The sequence below is a fragment of the Prionailurus viverrinus genome, unplaced genomic scaffold, assembly GCF_022837055.1.
Source record: "Prionailurus viverrinus isolate Anna unplaced genomic scaffold, UM_Priviv_1.0 scaffold_75, whole genome shotgun sequence".
Taxonomy (NCBI): Eukaryota; Metazoa; Chordata; class Mammalia; order Carnivora; family Felidae; genus Prionailurus; species Prionailurus viverrinus.
The window spans coordinates 302,234-318,140 of NW_025927637.1; positions in this window are offsets into that span (position 1 = coordinate 302,234).

A 15,907-nucleotide genomic window follows, 5' to 3' on the forward strand; every position below is an offset into this window, starting at 1 on the left:
TAATCTCCATAACATTGGGCATTAGAACTTAGAGGGGCTGAATGCCTTTGTGTTCATATACAGGAGCTTTGGAGGTCCAATGACCCAGCACTGGGAGATCCAGGAGGATTAGTGATAGCCAGATCCCTGCGTGTGTAGAGAGGCAATGTAAACATGGCATGTTGCACAATGCTGAGGGAACAGGAGACAGATGTATTCATGCTGATTCCGGAGTGTGTTGGAGGACTTCTCCAACAACGAGGGAGCTCACAGGCACTATTCTTCTCCCCCAGCCTCCCAGAATAAGCATAGAAGCACCCACAAGAGGGTGAGGCTGCACAGACACTTGCTAACTAACCCATTATCAGTGTGCTAGTCCCAAGGGTTCACTAGGGGACTCACCAAACCAAGCCTGCTGGTCTCAGGCCAAACATTTTTCAAACCACAAGGGCACCCTGTCTGACAAGCTGCATGCATAGCTGCCACAACATGCTGTGCGCGTCTGCACCTCACCCAGCTGTACATATCCATGCACCCTCATCTGTCTCACTAAGCCACATGTCCCCAGGCACAGACATGCTCTGTGCATATCCTCAAGCCCCTAGCTTCTACTGCTGGTCCACAGCCCCCAGCCAACAAGGAACATAGGGAAATCTGGCATAGGACTTGTAGCCCTGTGAAATTTTGCTAACACTCCTGCCCTGTGCCCAAGTTATCCAGCAGGCCTACCACCCCACAGCTGGCCTGCCTGGGTCCCACTAAAACCAATGAGACGAAGCACAGCCCACAACAGCATGCAATCAGTGCAGACACCTGCACTAAAAGGAAAAGTAACCCAGACACAACAGCAGGCTGTGAACAGTACCCATACGATAGCCTCCTGAAGGTCCGGTCCTATAAATGGAGACGTGCACTGTTGAGTTCTCCAGGACCTCTTCTTCATAACGTTATTAGTTTCAAGAGCAGAAGGTACAGCTGACTTTCTTAACACAGAGAAACAGAGACAGAGAAAAAGACAAAATGGACACACAGAGATGTTTTTCCACAATGAAAGACCTAGTGAAAGTCACAACCAGAGATCTAAGCCAAAGAGATGTAGGTAACATACCTGATACAGATTTGAAAGCAATGATCATAAGGATACTCATTAGAGTTGTGAAATGAGTAGAAGAGTGAGACCCCTGACTAGAGATAAGAAATAGTACAGTAGACATTGATGACACAATAAAAGAGAGACACGCTTGCTGGAACTAACAAAGGGATGGAAGAAGCAGAGGAGCAAACCAGTGACATCGAAGACTGAGTAATGGAAATGAATCACATTGAACCAAAGAGAGAGAACAGAATTCTGCAACGTGAGATGAGACTAAGGGAACTCAGTGACTGCAGCAAAGATAACAATATTGATATTGTAGGAGTCGCAGAAGAAAGAGAAAAGGGGGCAGAAAATTTATTTGTGGAAACAATAGCTGAAAAATGCCCTAATTGGGGGAGGAAACAAACGTCCACATCCGGGAGGCTAGAGAATTCACATCGAAATGAAGAAAATCAGGCCAACATGCAGACATATTGTAAGCAAACTTGCAAATTACAGTGACAATAAAGAAAAACTCTTAAATGCAGCAACACAAAGAGACCTTCACTTAGAAGGGAAGACCCATAAGGCTAGCTACCAGATTTCTGAACAGATACTTGGCAAGCGAGAAGCAAGTGACATCACATATTCAAAGTGCTGAATGGAAAAATTAGCAGCCAAGAATACTCTATCCAACAAGTCTATCATTCAGAATGGAAGTAGACACAGACTTTCCCAAACAAAAACTGAAGGTGTTTGTACCACTAAACCAGTCCTGCAAGAAATATGAAGAGGGACTCTTTGAGTGGAAAGGAGAGACCAAAAGTGACACTATAGACGTAAAAGACACAAATCAAGTAAAACATGAATATTTTTGTAAAAAATAGTTAAGGAACTCACAGATATGGATTTGAAATATAATAACATCTACCAAAAACTTAGGGAGGAGAAAATAATGGGTTCCAAGGTAAATGACCATCAGCTTAATACAAACTGCTAAATGCAGAAGAGGTTATATACATAACCCAGCAGTAACCATATATCAGAATCCAGTCACAAATATGCTAAGAATAAAGATAAATAAATTAAAATACTTCACTAAAGAAAATAAGCAAAACATGAAAGACAGACAAGAAAGGATTGGAGAAAATCATTAGAAACCACAAGAAAACAGGTAATATAATGGCAATACATACATACATACATACATACATACATAGCAATCATTTCTTTGAAGGTAAATGGAATGAACGCTCCAATCTAGAGACATAGGGTGTAAGAACACATGAAAAAAAAAACTAGAGTAACAATACTTGTATCAGAAAAAATACACTTAAAGTACATAACAAGAGACAGAGGAGGACGTTATATAACAGTAAAGGGTACAGTCCAAAAGGAGATATAACAACTATAAATATATCCCACAATTAAGTGGGATTTATTCCCAAGCTGCAAGGGTGGTTCAGTATTTGCCAATCAATCAATGTGATACAATATAACAACAGGAGAAAGGACAAGAACCATATGATCGGGGCACCTGGGTGGCTCAATCCTTTAGCAGTCCGACATCAGCTCAGGACATGACCCCATGCCTCGTGAGTTCAAGTCCCACATCGGACTCTGTGCTGAAAGCTCAGAGCCAAGAGCCTCCATCGAACTCTGTGTCTCCCACTCTCTTTCTGCCCCTTCCCTGCTCACACTCTGTCTCTCTCAAAATTAATAAACGTTAAAAGAAAAGAACCATACGGTCATTTCAATACATGAAGAAAAAGCACTTGACATACTACAACATCCATTCATGATTATAACCCCCCAAAGTAGGTTTACAGGGAACATACATCAATGCAATAAATGTTTTCTATGAAAACCCTGCAGCTATAATCAACCTTAATGGAGAAAATCTGAGAGCTTTTCCTATAAGGTCAGGGAAAACACAAGGATGTTTACCCTTACCACTTTTAATAAACATAGCATTGGAAGTCCAAGGTACAGCCGGCAGATAAATCAAACAAAACGAAACGAAAGAAAACAACATAAAGTAAATTAAAGTAAAAGAAAAGAAAAGAAAAAAAAGAAAAGAGAAAAGAAAAGAAAAGAAAAGAAAAGAAAAACTAATCCAAATCTGGAAGTAGTGAATCTTTCACACTTTGCAGATTACATGACATTATATATAGAAAACCCTAAAGAGTCCACCCAATAACTGCTAGAAGTGATAAATGAATACAGCAATGTCACCGGATACAAAATCATTGTACAGAAATCTGTTGCCTTTCTAGACAATAACGAAGCAGTAGAGAGAGAAATTAAGAAAACAGTCCCATTTACAGTTGTACACCAAATAATAAGGTATCTATGAATAAATCTATCCAAGCTGGTGAGCGACCTATACTCTGAAAATTATAAAACAGTGATGAAAGAAATACAAGATGACACAAAAAAATGGAAGGATATTCCATACTCATGGATCGGAAGTACAAATTTCATGGAAATGTCTATACTTCCCACAGCAACTGACACAACTAATGCCATCGCCATCAAAATAGCAACAACATTTTTCATAGAACTAGAACGGTCCTAAAATTTGTACAGAACCACAAAAGACCCAAATCTTCAGAGTAAACAACCTTTATGTGAAGTGATAATTATGGATGGAACTATGCCTCTGGATCTTCTGCTCCAAAACACAGTAGTCAGCCTAAGCATTTGTACAAACGTTAGACATATCCCACCCAAGGATCATTCTACAAAATACATTCTACAAACGTACCCTCAAAACTTTGCAGATTATGAAAAATAAGGAAAAATCTAAAAATCGCCATGGCCAAGTGAAGCCGAAGGAGACAGGATGACTGTCATGTGCCAGCTGGGATGAGTCTGGGACAGAAGAGGTTAAAACTGAAGCAATCTGAATACAAATACAAAGTTAGTTAATAGTACCATATCTCTTTGGGATATTGATTGTGATCATGTATCAACTTAGAGGACATCAATAGTCAGAAAACACTCTGATGTATGTGGAGACTCAATAATATCTTCCCAATTTTTCTGGTAACTAGAAACCCACCACGATTGAAAAGATGATTAGTAATCATGGTTTTATGTTTTCAACACCTAATATTATATGACTAGTTCTAGTATTAGTTACTAGTGATGGCCATGTACCTATTCTTGTTGTTCTTACTATTGTGTAATTTAAATAATAGCATTCATGGTACAGAAAACTCAATGCACGATATACACTTCATAGAAACATCCACTTTACATATTTTAAGGTAATAACATATGTAGACACCACTGTATTATGTGGTATGTAAATTAAGTGTTTTTCGGATCTGGAATGAACATGTCATTAAATGGCTTTCCATAAAGGCGGTTATCCTAGATAATGAATGATACTCAGATTTTACAGGATGTACTTCACATCATGCCTGAACAGTGTCCAAAAAAGAAAACATACGTACACACGGCCACATGGATCATTGTGACTGGCTCACTTATTGTAAAGAATCCTTGCTTTAATATTTTCACGCATATTTTTTTTAGCAGGAATACAAGAGACTGAAATATTTTCAAATCGAAGAGATGTTCAAAGGCTGGAAGAATGATAGGGTGTTCAAGGGGTTTCAGAAGGAAAAGATGTGACCATGAAGTGGCAGTCACAGGCAAGCAGGTTTCTCTCGTCCACTTTGACAGGTTTTCATGAGGGGTTGTCCATCACAGCATGTGATATGCAAAAGGGTAAGACCCAGAAGTACCAGAAGGAAAGACACGCTTTAGGAAGAGGTGACTTGGAAAGGGTGCTTCTGTGCCTAAGTGATGGCTCAGAAACCTGGCTGGGTGTCCCTCGGTCAAGATTTCAGGAGGCCAGCAGTAACCTAGACTCACAAAGATCTTAGTAACATACATCAATATAATTTAGAGTCACAAAAATCTTAGAGCCACAGAGTTGATCTCCATCTATGATTAGGAGATGGTCACAGATTTACAGGATATGATCATTGGGCCAGCAGTAGATGGCTAAAATATTACTTAGGGTTATGTTTTTAATAAAAAAATTGATGTGAAAAAATATGGGTTTGGAACGTAAAGAAAACTCACAGGACCATCATGGAGTTCCTTACGTTAAGGCCTCATGTCACTAACCCTAAACTCATTCCTGTAGGAATGTAACCTTTACCCAGTCAGCAATGAAATTCCTAGTCATTGCTGGAAATTTAACTGATAGACCCCTGCCATTCCCTCAAGGAGGAAATCTCGCCTAAATAAGGTATTCCATGCCACTAAATTTGTTTTAAGTTTATTTATTTTGAGAGAGAGAGAGAGAGAAAGAGAGCACATGCAAGGGAGGGGCAGGAATAGAGGGAGAGAGAGAAGCCCATGACCACGAGGTCATGATCTGAGCCAAGATCAAGACTCGGACACTTAACCAAGCGATCCAGACCCCGAGAATGTGGAGTTTCAAAGGTTAGCAGGCTTGGCTGGGATACAGCCCTGAGGGCACTGGTCTAATCCTTGAGAGAAGGCAGCAAACTACTTACAGGCAGATGGCATGGAAACAGTGACCTGTACACCACCTGGTGCAAACAGTGGGGCAATTATACACTCATCATGGAGAGTATCCCTGAGAGGCAGTGTTCAGAACAAGGGGACAAAGGAGGTAGGACAGAGGAGGTGTGCGGGACCATTTTCCTCCTCTTCCCCACAGCATAAACACAGAGCCATCTGCTGGAAACAATGTCATCCCCACACTGGCTGCCTAAGATGCTTACACCAACCCCACATTCCTGTGCTCTGGTGAGACTGGCCTTCTAGGTCAATCAGGCTTGCCTAAGTCCCAATGGAGTGTCCCCTTCCCCAGGAGACCAGCGGAAGCTCATGACCACACCACCTCTCTTGACCAGACAGTTCTGCAGAGCTTCACTTCGAGTGGCAGTCATTTCAAGTCTCATTTAAGAAGCAGATCGGAGCTGACCTAGATAAAACTCAGCACATTCTGGCCAAGGACCATACATTGTCCATACAACTGGCCTGAAGGAAAGTGCAGCCAGAACACAAAACAGTGTACGCGACACACACCACAGACACTCCCTGATGTGTCAGGCCCTGGACACTAGATGACCTCCATTTCATAAAGCCATTCATCTCACAGGCAGCTAACATAATGAACTTTTGTAACACAGAGAAGGTAAAAACTCAGCCAAAATGCCAAGACAAGAGGAATGCATCCCAAATGAAAGAACAAGATAAGGTCATGGCCAGAGACATGGAAGGAACACTTCCAAACTCATTCTATGAGGCCAGCTTGGCCTTGAGTCCAAACTGGACAAAGATCCCACCAAAAAGGAAACTACAGACCAATTTCCCTGATGAACCTGGATGCAAAAATTCTCAACAAAAAGTAGCGAACCGGATCCAAGAATACATACAAATAATTATTCACCACAATGAATTGAATTTATTCCTGGGATGCACCACCAATTCAATATCTGCAGATCAACTGATGTGATACATCACATTGAGAAAAGAAAGGATAACAACCATATGATCCTCTCAATAGATGCAGAAAGAGCATTTGACACAATGCAGCATCCTTTCTTGATGAAAAAAAAAGCACGCATGAAAGGAAGGATAGAAAGATCTTGTCTGAATATCAGTATGTCCAGATATGAAAGTCTCACAACTAATATCATCTTCAATGAGAAAAACTGAGAGCTTTCCCCCTAAGGTCAGGAACACGACTGGGATGTCCACTCTCACCACTGTTATTCCACAAACTGTTGGAAGTTCTAACCTCAGCAAGCAGACAACAAAAGGAAATACAAGGCATCCAAATTGGCAAGGAGGGTCAAACTTTCCCTCTTCGCAGACGTGATACTTTCCAAGGAAATCCCAAAGACTCCATGGAAAAACCGTTAGGACTGATACTGGAATTCAGGAAAGTCTCAGGATATAAAATCAATATACAGAAGTTGATTGCATTTCTATACTCCAATAATGAGTCAGCAGAGAGAAATCAAGGATTGATGTACTTTACAACTGCACTGAAAACCATCAAACACCCAGGGGTAAACATAACCAAAGAGGTAAAAGATCAGTACACTTAAAACAATAGAGGAGCGACTGGGTGGCTCAGTCGGTTAGTGCCAACTTCGGTTCAGGACATGATCCCGCATTTGTGGGTCTGAGTCCCGTTATGGGCACTGTGCTGATAGCTCGGAGCCTGGAGCCTGCTTCAGAGTCTGTGCCTCCCTCTCTTTCTCTTTCTGCCCCTCCCCTGCTCATGTGCTCTCTCTTTCTCTCTCTCAAAAATGAACAAAGATTAAAAAAATAAAGGAACAAACCATACAACATCTATGAAAGAAATGGAAGAAACACAAAGAAACGGAAAAACATTCCATGCTCATGGATGAGAAGAATAAATATTATTAAAATGTCAATACTACCCAAAGCAATTGACACATTCAATGCAATCCCTATCAAAACAACACCAGCATTCCTCACAGAACTAGAACAAACAACCCTAAAATTTGTAGGGAGCCAGAAAAGACCCCAAATCGCCAAAGTCATGTTGAAAAAGAAAACAAAGCTGGAGACATTAAAATCTGGACTTTATGGTGTATTAGAAAACCGCAATCATCAAGACAGTATGGTATGGGCACAAAAACGGACACAGACATCAATGGAACAGAATGGGGAACCCATAAATGGACCCTCAAACATATGGCTGAGTAATCTTTGATAACACTGGAAAGAATATCCAATGGAAAAACAAAAGTCTCTTCAGCAAATGGTACCGGGAAAACTGGACAGTGAGAAGATTGGACCTGGACTATGTTCTTAAACCACACACACAGACACACACACAGACACAGACACACACAGACACACACACACACACACACACACACACACACACACACCTCAAAATGGATGAAAGATATAAATGTAAGAAAGGGACCATCAAAATCCTAGCGGAGAAAACAGATAATCTACCTCCTTGATCCTGGCCACAACAACTTCTTGCTTGTCATGTCTCCAAAGCAAGGGCAATAAAAACCAAAATGAACTATTAGGACCTCAAGATAAAAAGCTTCTGAACAGCAGAGGACAGAATCAGCAAAACTGAAAGGCCACTGAATGAAATGGGAGAAGATATTTGCAGGTGACATATCAGATAAAGGGTTAGTATCCAAAATCTATAAACAATTATCACACTCAACACCCAAAAACCAAATAATCCGGTGAAGAAATGGGCAAAAGACATGAACAGACACTTTAAGAAAGATGACATCCAGATTGGTCACACATGAAAAGATGCTCAATCTCACTTGTCATCACTGAAATACAAATCAAAACCACAATGAGATATCCCCACACACCTATCAGAATGGCTAAAATTAACATCTCCGAAAAAGACAGATGTTGGCAAGGATGCAGAGAAATAAACGCTTTTGAAGTGCTGGTGGGAATGCAAAGTGATGTAGACACTCTGGAAATAGTATGGAGATTTGTCAGAAAAACTAAAAATAGAACTACACTAGGACCCAGCAATTGCACTACTACGTATTTATCCAAAGGATACACTAACGCTGAGTCCAAGTGGAACATGCACTGCAATGTTTATAGCAACATGATCAACAATAACTAAATTATGCAAAGAGCCCAAATGACCATTGACAGATGAATGGATAAAGAAGATGTGGTATAGTCATACAATGGAATATTACTCCGCGGTAAAAAGAATTAAATCTTGCTATTTGAAACAACATGGATGGAACCAGACTTGATTATGCTAAGCAAAATATGTTAGAGAAAGACACACATCATATGATTTCTCTCATCTGTGGAATTTAATACAACTGATGAACGTAGTGAAAGGAAAGCAAAAATAAGATACAAACAGAGAGGGAGTCAAACGATAAGAGACTCTGAAATACAGAGAAGAAACTCAGGGTTCCAGGAAGGTTACTGAATAGGGGTATGGGCTAAATGGGTGATGGGCATTACGGGCGCACTTGGGATGAGTATTGGGTATATTTTGTACTTGATGGATCTCTAAATTCTACTGCTGAAACTTTATTCCACTATAAAGTAACTAACGTGGGCTTAAATTAAAAAAAAAGAAATATTAAAAAGAAGTAAATAAATGTACTACCAGTCAAAAGAAAAGAATATTTAAATCGGGCTCTTTGAGTGGAAATCTAGGACTAAAAGTGTTAGAGACAAGAAAGGATCAGAGAAAACATCAAGAAACAATGGCAAAACAACTAGTAGAATGGCACTCAATATATACCTATTAATAATCACTCTAAATGTACATGGACTAAATGCTCCAATCATAAGACCTTGGATAGGGAGTCAGAATGGACAAAACAAACAAACAAACAAACAAACAAACAAACAAAAACAACACCTATCTAGATGCTGCCTACAAAGCTTTATTTGGACTTAAGTCACCTTCAGATTTAAAGTGAGAGGATGAAGAAACATTTATTATGCCAATAATGTCAAAAGAAAGCCAGTAGCAATACTGATATCAGGCAAAATAACCTTTAAAACCGAGACTCTATTTTGGCACACTTTGGGTAAATACCTAATAATGACATTTCATGAAGCCAGTATTTATAGCAGCATTATCAACAGTAGCCAAACTATAGAGAAAGCCCAAGTATCCATCAACTGATGAAGGTATATAGAAGTTGTGGTGTGTGTGTGTATGTATGTATACGGATATATACATATGTACATATGTGTACGTTCATATATACAAACATGTGTATATACAAAGAAATATAACTCAACTTCAAGAAGAATGAAATCTTGCCATTTGCAATGATGTGGATGGAGCTAGCATGTATTATGCTAAGTGAAATATGTCAATCAGAGAAAGACAAATACATGATTTCACTCATGTGGAATTGAAGAAAGAAAACAGATGAAAACATGGGAAGGGGGCAGGAAACGAGAAGAGTGGTAACAAACTACATGACTCTCTTAATGTTAGAGAAAAAAAAAAAACGAAGGCTCATGGAGGGAAATGGGTCAGTGCTGGGCTAGATGTGGGATGAGTATTAAGGAGAGCACTTGTTGGGATGAGCACTGGGTATTGTATGTAAGGGATGAATCACCAAATTCTGCTCCCAAATCCGAGAGTGCACTGTATGTCAACTATGACTTAAATTAAAATAAATAAATAAATAAATAAATAAATACAGCTTTAACAAGAGATGAAAACGGATGCTATCTCATACTAAAGGGGACAATGAAACAAGAAGATCCAATGATTGTAAATTTTGATGCACCCAACATGCGATCACCAAGTATATAAAATATTTAACAACAACCATAAAGGAACTGATTATTTATAATATAATGATAGTAGAGGACTTTAACACATCGCTCACATGAAAGGACAGAAGCTGTAAACAGAAAATCAACAAGGAAACAATGGCTTTGAATGACACACTGGACCAGATGGGTTTAACAGATATATTTAGAACACTCCATACTAAAATGGCAGAGTACATATTCTTTTCAAGCGCACATGGTACATTCTCCAGAATTGATCATATTCTAGGTCACATATCAGAAGAAGAACAGCAGAAGAAAGGAAGTAATAGAGATTCAGACAGAAATAAGGGATATTCAAACCAAAAAGACACTAGACAAAATCAATGAAACCAGGGGCTGGTTCTTTGAAAACAGTAATCAACATGAAAACTTCTAGGCAGACTTTTCAGTAAGAAGAGAGAAAGGACTCCAATAAATAAAATCACAAATAAGAAAGGAGAAATAACAGTCCACACCACAAAAATACAGTTAGAAGTTAATATTATGAACAACTATATGCAACAAATTGCACACTGAGAAAAATGGACAAATTCCTAGAAACACACAAACTACCAAAACTGAAACAGGAAGATACATAAAATCTGAAAACAGAAAGAAATCAAATCAGTAATAAAAAAAAAATCTCCCCCCAACACAAAAGTTCTGGGCCAGATGGTTTAACTGATGAATTCTACCACCCATTTAAGAAAGAGGTAATATGTATTCTCCTCAAATTATTCCGAAAAATAAAAAAGAAGGAAAACTTATAAATTCATCTTATGAGGCCATCATTACCCTGATACCAAAACGAGATGAAGCTTCCACTAAAACCGAAAAATGGCGGGGTGCCTGTGTGACTCGGGGTGTTTACTGTCCAACTCTTAATTTCGGACTAGGACATTATCTTGCGGTGCGTGGGTTCGAGTCCCATGTTGGACCCTGCCATGACAGTGTGGTGCATGGCCAGGATTCTCTCTCTCCCTGTCTCTCTGCCCCTCCCTCACTATATGTACTCTATCTAAGGAAAGAAATAAGCATTTAAAAAGATGTTTAAAACATTTTTAAATAACACTGCAGCCCAATCGCCTGATGGGTATGTATGCCGAAATTCTTATTAAAATACCTTCAAATTAAAGTCAACAATACATTAATAGAATCATTTGCCATAATCAAGTGGGATATATTCCTAGGCTGCAAGGGTGGTTCCACATTCACAGATCAATCAACACGATGCACCACAGTAATAGAAGAAAGGATAAGAACAATACGATGCTTTCAACAGATGCAGGAAAACTATTTGACAAAATGTCACATCCATTCATGATAAAACCCCTCAGCAAAGTACATTGAGAGTCAACCTACCTGCACATAATAAAGGTCATCTAGGAAAAACCCACAGCTCATCTCATCCTCAATGGGGAAAAATTGAAAATTTTTCCTCTAAGGTCAGGGACAAAACAGGGATGACACGTCTCACAACTGTTTTTCCACACAGTACGGGAAACCCTAACCACAGCACTCAGACAACAAAAAGAAATAAGAGGCATCCAAATCGGCAAGGAAGAAGTAGCACACTCACTATTTGGAACTGACATGATGTGTTCTATAAAAAAACATGAAAGATTCCCTTAAAAATTGCTAGAATTGATATATGAATTCCACAAGTCACAATATACAGAAATCAAGCAACATAGATGTATTGCATTTCTAACACAAATCATGAATTAACACAGAGAGAAAGTAAGGGATCAATCCCATTGACAGGCTCACAAATACCACAAGAAACCAGGAATAAACCTAACCAAAGAGGTGAAACACCTGTACTCTAAAGGCTATGAAACACTGATGAAATAAATGGAAGAGGACACAAAGAAATGGACATACATTTCATGTTCATGGATGGGAAGCACAAAATACTGTTAAAATGTCTACACTTCTCAAAACAATCTACACATATAATGAAATCCCTATCACACTAACAAAAACATTTGTGACAGAACAAGAACAAATCATCTCAAAATTTGTATGGAATAACAAAAGTCCCCAAACAGCCAAAACAAACTTGAAGAAGAAAAGCAAAGCTGGAGACATCACAATTCCAGACTTCAGGTAATATTACAAAGCTGTACTGATCAGAACAGTATGGTACTGACAAAACAACAACAAAAAAACACAGAGGCATAGATCAATAGAATAGAAACGCAGAAATGAACTCACACCTATATGGTCAATTAATTCTCAACAAAGCAGGAAAGAACATCCAATGGAAAACAAGATAGTCTTGGGACACAGGGGTGGTTCAGTCAACAAAGGGTGTGATTGTTAATTCAGCTCAGGTTATGATCTCAGGGCAGTGCAGAGCATGCGTAGGATTCTCTGTCTCCATTTCTCTCTGCCCTTCTTCTGCATGCTCTCTCTCAAAAATAAGTATATAAACTTTGAAAAGGGCTCCTCAACATATGGTTTTGGAAAAACTGGACAGCATCCTGCAAAACAAAACAAAAACAACAATGGACCACTTTCTTTTTTTTTAAAATTTTTTAACCTTTATTTATTTTTGAGACAGGGAGAGACAGAGCATGAAGGGGGGAGGGGCAGAGAGAGAGGGAGACACAGAATCGGAAGCAGGCTCCAGGCTCCGAGCCGTCAGCACAGAGCCCGACGCGGGGCTCGAACTCGCGGACCGCGAGATCGTGACCTGAGCCGAAGTCGGCCGCTCAACCGACTGAGCCACCCAGGCGCCCCAAGGACCACTTTCTTACAACATACACAAAAATAAATCCAACATGGACAAAGACCTATATGTGAAACCGGAAACCATAAAAATCCCAGAGGATAACACGGGTAGTATCTTATTTGACATTGCCTGTGCAAATGTCTTTATAGATATATCTCTAGAGGTAAGGGAAACACAAGCAAAAATAATGAGGCTTCATAAAAATTCAAACCTTCCATCACCTAGGAAATAATCAACAAAACTAAAACACCTACAGAATGATATTTGCAAACGACATCAGATAAAGGGTTAGTGCCCAAAATATACAGTTATACAGCACCCAAACAATGAGAAATCTGATTAAAAATGGGCAGAAGACACGAATGGACATTTCCCGAAAGAAGACATATACCTGGCCAAGAGACACATGAAAAAATACTCAACAATACGGATCTTCAGGGAAATACAATTCAAAAGTACAATGAGATAACACAGCACATCTGTCACAATGACGAAAATCAATGAAGGATGAAACAGCAGGTGTTGCCAAGGAAGTGGGGAAAGAATAACCCTCTTGCACTGTGGGTAAGAATGCAAACTGGGGCAGCCAGTCTGGAAAACATTATGGAGATTTCTCAAAAAAAAAAAACACAACTGGAAATAGAAGTACCTTATGATCCAGCAGTTTCACTACAAGGTATTTCCACAAAGAATACAAAATCTTCAAAGGGATACATGCACCATGATGTTTACACCAGTATTTTCTACAACAGCCAAATTACAGAAACTATCCAAGCATCCATCAACTGATGAATAAATTGAGATGTAGTCTATGGAATGTAATATTATTAGGCCGTAAAAACATGAAATCTTGTCATTTGCCATGAGCTGGATGGAGTGAGAGAATGTTATTCTGGGTGAAATAAGCCTTTCAGACAAAGACAAATACCCAATGATTTCACTAACACATGGAAATAAAACAAAACAAAGCGGGGGGTGGGCAGTGACAAACAGACTCTAACTGGGAAACAAACTGAGGGCTTCCAGAGCAAGGTGGGGAATGGGTGAAACAGCTGCTGGGGATTAAGAAGTGCACCTGGGATGAGCACCGGATGACGTGTGGAAGGGTTGCTCTATATTTTACACCTGAAACTAATACTACACTGTATCTTCACTCACTGCAATTTAAATTAAAGATAACGTACGTTAATGACAGGTATCTACCAGGTTTTCTGTAATTTGCAATCACTTAATTAGGTTGGAAAAATAACCATGCAACTTTTTAAAAAGCATGTATGATGTGGGGGACAGTTTGTGCCCTTACCTTGGTCTCTGGTTCTAGCAGGACTCGGAAAATGGGTCCCAGCTCATTCTTCTAGGAGTTCCCAAGACGAGCATTTCATGTATTCATGTCCTAACGGAATTCAGCTCCTGTTCTTCTGAATTTCTGTCAGGGTTTCTTCCCGGAAACAAGCCTGAATCTGGAACAAACCATCGACTGCATCGATGAGGTGATGTCGTGGGACTCCGCAATCCACAAGACCTTTAGTAAAATATGTCTTGTTCAAATACTGTCCAGGAAGGGCAGGAATGAAACACGGGAACAGCCCAGAAAATGCAAGGGTCTGTGCAGCTCAGCAACCAGCTTGCCCAGGGAAGCCACCCAGCGCCCATTCCTCAGCACTCAGTACAATAAGACAAATTCTCTCTGGCGACTCAGGAGATGCCAAGTTGCTACAAAGCTCCCAAGATCTCCCCTGGGGCGGGCGGCAAAACCTGCTGGAAATGCAGCTCTGCTCTCTGTACTCAGGCAGCTGAAGAGGCTCTGAGTACTCTGGGAGCAATCAAAGCCCTTCCTGCTCTCAGGTGCCCTGGGTCAGAAAAGCCGATGGTACACCTTCTGCTGGCCATCACTGCCTGGGCAGAGGAACCTGCCTCTCCGGGTCTGTGGTGCTCGAGCTCTCTCTGTTGGCCATCATGGGAATTTTTGAAATGTGCAAGGCCCTGGTCACTCAGCTGAGACACTGAAGGTGCCTGGGCAACTAAACCTGTTGTCCACATTGGGAAAGGTTTTAATGACAGGGCCTGGGACACAAAGAAATATTTTCCTCCTCCTTTCTTGTGAGTGAAGAAAGAAACCGAATTTATTAACGTAATGACATCATTTGTAATGGTTTAAGCAATGTTCACAGAAAAATAGACCGCCAATTTACACTTGCTGAGCAAGTGGTAATTGCGTTTACCACCAAAATACTTAGGTTAGATAAAGAATGAACCCCTTTGAGAGAGATACCGGCAGCAGCTATGGAATGAATGAGTCCTAGGGATACAAGGGACAGCCAATGTAATGGAGTCAATCCTGTAATAATACTGTTGCATGCTTTCACAGGATAGCTACACTTGTGCTTAAGTACAATATAATTCATAGACATATGGAATGACTACAATGTATGCCTAAAACTCATACAACAAATGTGTGAACAATATCTCAATTAAAAATAGACATCCTTTACACTATCTTTAATTTCTCCTTCTTTGCCAATAAACTATCATTCCTGGGGCGCTTGGGTGGCTTCGTCGGTTAAGCGTCCAACTTTGACACAAGACGTGATCTTGCAGTCCATGAGTTTGAGCCCCGCGTCAGGCTCTTTCCTGAGAGCTTAGAGCCTTGAGCCTGCCTCAGATTCAGTATCTCCCACTCTCTCCCCCCTCCCCAGCTTGGGCTCTCTCAAAAAAAGAAAAAAGAAACATTAAAAATGAAAATAATTCCTAATTTGGAATCTGTGAAATTCCATTTATACCAGATT